At 44.2% G+C, this 3,942-nt stretch overlaps 2 protein-coding genes across 5 annotated transcripts in view; one reads left to right on the top strand and one right to left on the bottom strand.

Annotated features, from left to right (window-relative positions):
- Nucleotides 1–3,942, top strand: part of GABRB3 (gamma-aminobutyric acid type A receptor subunit beta3) — a 342,036-nt gene that overhangs the window by 34,960 nt on the left and 303,134 nt on the right. The gene's annotated exons all lie outside the window — the stretch shown is intronic.
- GABRA5 (gamma-aminobutyric acid type A receptor subunit alpha5) overlaps nucleotides 1–3,942 on the bottom strand; it is a 67,859-nt gene that overhangs the window by 45,294 nt on the left and 18,623 nt on the right. The window lies entirely within an intron of this gene.

Below are 3,942 nucleotides of genomic sequence, written 5' to 3'. Positions count from 1 at the left end.
ACACACACACACACACACACACACACACACACACACACACACACACAGAGTTGCTCTAGGAGATTAAAATATAATGGCCAAGGACTAATGACTACTAAGTGACAGGACCTGAAAAGTCAGCCCAACTCCAAAGTCCAGAAACTTTTCACTACATATTTCCCCAATTCACAAATTAAGCAGTGGCTTCTACTCATGACAAAAAATCTAAATGGAGTGTAAGCAATCATAAAAATATGTCTTCCTCAAAGTAAAAACCACACCCAGGGGAATATATATTGTGCAAAACAGACGATGCCGAGTGGATTCAGTGCACAACTGTCTAGTGTTACTTTACTAGGGGCAGCGTATTCCATTACCACCGTAAAACTGTCTACGGTGTTTGCCCAGATGCTTCTGTTACACAGGCACAAGATAGTGACCTTGGGTGGAGCAGCCGCCGGGTTCTCTGGGCCAGGCAGGACCACGTGGGCTGGCAGAGCTGCCTTCTAGGGACACCCTCCTTGCCTGCTGCTGCCACAGGAGCCTGCGGGTGGACCTGCTTTCCTGTCGGGAGCCCCAAGACCAGGGGACATTCCCTAGGTGGCCTCACTGTGTGTTCTCACAGGAGCCTGCACTTTTAGAGGGTGTGGGAAGATGGGAGATGAAAGGGAGCCGCTGCCTCCCAGGTCACTCGGTTATTACCTCTCTGTGCACTATATAGGTTACATAAGGGTGCATGTGTCATCGGACCTGCTGTGCTCTCGGAGACAGGTGGCCATCCTGTACTTCAGGCACTTAACTGGAGGGGACCAGGGACCTGGGCATTGCTGCTACACAGTGACAACCAAAATCTCTACCTCCCCTCACCCAAGAAAACAATTAGGGGACAGCCATCCTCCAGACCCCAGATGACCTCAGGCCAGTCCCTGGGTTCAGCTCCCCTCACCTCTCCAGCCCTGCCAAGGAGGGTGTGGTGGGGAGGAACTGCTCCGAGCTTCCCTTGGAGTGACCTGACTGCCCTGCCTGATGCTGGAAGCCTAACTCTGGGCACAGCTCGGTCGAGTGGTTTACTCCATTTGCTGAAAGATGGTCCTCAAAGAAATTGTTCAGTACTTTATAGGCATCCTCTTGAGGATGCAACAGGAAATGTTCGCTGCGCTCTTTGGGCTGATTCTGAGAAGCTGCTGAATTTCACTTGTAAAATTCAGTGAACACAGGACCCAATAGTGGCAGGAAGTTCTTCAGAGCCAACATCATAGATAAGCTCCAGAAAAGTGCCTTAGGCTTACTGCCAGGCATTTGGGGAGCAAATGGCATGCATTCTCTTGGCTTCTTTCGAATCTCAAATGTAAAGAATTCCAGTTTGTTCAACTGAATACTAATTTAAAGGAATTCTGGAACATGGCAGGGATTTCCCATTAAAAAATCCTATTCAATATGGTTAACTATAATTTATTGTACATTTTCAGAAAGGTAGAAGAGAGGGTTTTGAATGTTTACAACACAAAGAAATGGCAAGTGTTTGAGGTGATATGTATGCTCATCACCTTGATTTGATCATTATACACTGAATACACGTATCAGTCTATATTTCATATAGATGTACAATTATCACAGGTCAACTAAGAATAGAAAAAATAAAAGTACAATGACCTGTATGGAGTTCCTGCCGACATTTCTAGATGTCTGTCTCAGCTTAACAGAGCATCACAGGGGCTAAGCACAGTGGCTCACGCCTGTAATCCCAGCACTTTGGGAGGCCAAGGTGGCGGATCACCTGAGGTTAGGAGTTTGAGATCACCCTAGTCAATATGGTGAAACCCCGTCTCTACTTTAAAAATACAAAAATTAGCTGGGCATGGTGGAGGGTACCCATAATCCCAGCTACTTGGGAGGCTGAGGCAGGAGAATCACTTGAACCTGGGAGGCGGAGGTTGCAGTGAGCCAAGATCACACCACTGCACTCCAGCCTGGGTGACAGAGTGAAACTCAGTCTAAAAAAAAAAAAAAGTTTAGGGGGTCATCATGGGAACATAGTTTGTTCTACATTTTCATATTTTATCTTTTTGCTTAGGTCTAAGATCTGAAAAAAGTTAAAGATACATTTGTATTTGAAAAATTTACCAAATTTTCCTATTTCTTCCAATATTTGGTATTTGGTTTCATAAGTAATATAATGGACACCTTTGCGCATAAGGCTCATGCCACAGTCCTAATGAGTCCCTTGAGATGGACACTGTGGGAATGACCGCATCAGCCTACAACCATCAGCTTTCCGTGGCTTGACAGTGTAGCCTCTTGCCGACCAGAAGGACCTGGCACTCAAGGGCCCAACCACGGGGTGATTGGTGCTTCAGTGATTCCTATTTCACCAGCTTTGCTAAGTCAGTAGGTAAAACCACTGTGGCATTCTGGCTCTAGCTCTGCCACATTAAAATTCACAACACTTGGAACTGGGACTATTTCCACTTTCCAAATGCTGTATATGACTGAGAAAGAAACTCATTATCAACCTTGCAGCTCATTAGCAGACTCTTCCTCTGTACAAACAGCCACTAATTACCACTGGCAAGTAGCTCTGGTTCTCACCTCTCCTTGGCTTCCTTCTGGGTGTGACACTCCCAAAAAGCCACTCTCTATTTAATGACACTGGTATCCCTCAAATTTTCAAAGGTGATGGATTAAACAGGAACATTGCTCACACCTGAACTCAAACTGCTGCGTGTGATCCTGGGCTGATTACCAAACACCCCTAAGCCGTCCTCTTTCTGTCCATTAATGGTCACGGTGTCACCTGGCTGGCCAGGCTGTCTGAGCACTGGAGGATGCTGTGACTGTAAAGCTGCCTGCTATACAGACTCAGTAACAGGCCCCCTTCCTGCCTCTTCCCCTTGTAAGCAGTGCCACTGACTTACCATCCCATACGGGCAACAATGTTTCAGATGAGAGAGTGTCCCACTGTCTTCTAGAATTAAAATTGCATGTATTGGCCGGACATGGTGGTGCACACCTCTAATCCCAGCACTTTGGGAAGCTGAGGTCAGTGGATCACCTGAGCTCAGGAGTTCAAGACCAGCTTGGTCTTGGTAGTGAAATCCTCTTTCTACTAAAAATACAAAAATTAGCTGTGCATGGTGCACACGCCTGTAATCCCAGCTACTCAGGAGGCTGTGGCAGATGAATCGCTTGAACCCAGGAGGCAAGAGGTTGCAGTGAGTTGAGATAGCGCCACTGCACTCCAGCTTGGGTGACAGGGTGAGACACCCTCTCAAAAAAAGAAGAATAAAAGCTTAGTTTGTTTCCCTTTAATCAACAGGACACAGTGTGTCAAAGTATGCACCAGAACATATACTAGGAAACACAGATCCTCCAAAGATGACAGCATCAGTGTTACTTTCCACTAGGATTACTCTTTTTAAATATAAAGTTTACTGTGAAAAATTGTAGAAAGATAGAGAAATTCCAATACCTATGCAAAAGACATGTGCTTCCTTTTTTAAACTCGACTTTATTGCTGCTGTTTTTTCAATTTAAAAAATATTTTCTGAAGCCTACTTCCGTAGACCCACTTTGGAAACTTTGAAAAAGTCTCAAGAAGCCTTTCTCATTGATCAGTTTATTGATTTGCTCCAGGAAAATGAATAATTCAAAATTTAAAAAATGACTAACAGTCAGTTTAAATTATAAATACTAAAACTTAACATTAACATTAACTTAATGTTATCAAAGCATGTGAGAAACGGGCTTTTAAAACTTACATAATTGCAACAAAAGAAAAGGAGGAAAGGAAAGGAAGAGAAAGGAAAAAAATCCCCTTAAGTTTTATTTTTTCTTTGTTTGTTTCTTTCTTTCTTTTATTTTTTTTTTCCTTTCTTTTTTTTTTTTTTGAAAGGTGTTTCCTTTTTTACCCCGGCGGGGCGGAGGGGGGGAATCATTGCGGCCTTTTGGTCCCACCACTTCTTA

The sequence above is a fragment of the Sapajus apella genome, unplaced genomic scaffold (genome assembly GCF_009761245.1).
Source record: "Sapajus apella isolate SASKATOON/1434 unplaced genomic scaffold, GSC_monkey_1.0 scaffold113, whole genome shotgun sequence".
In the NCBI taxonomy this organism is placed as follows: domain Eukaryota; kingdom Metazoa; phylum Chordata; class Mammalia; order Primates; family Cebidae; genus Sapajus; species Sapajus apella.
This window is presented reverse-complemented; position numbering and strand designations above follow the sequence as displayed.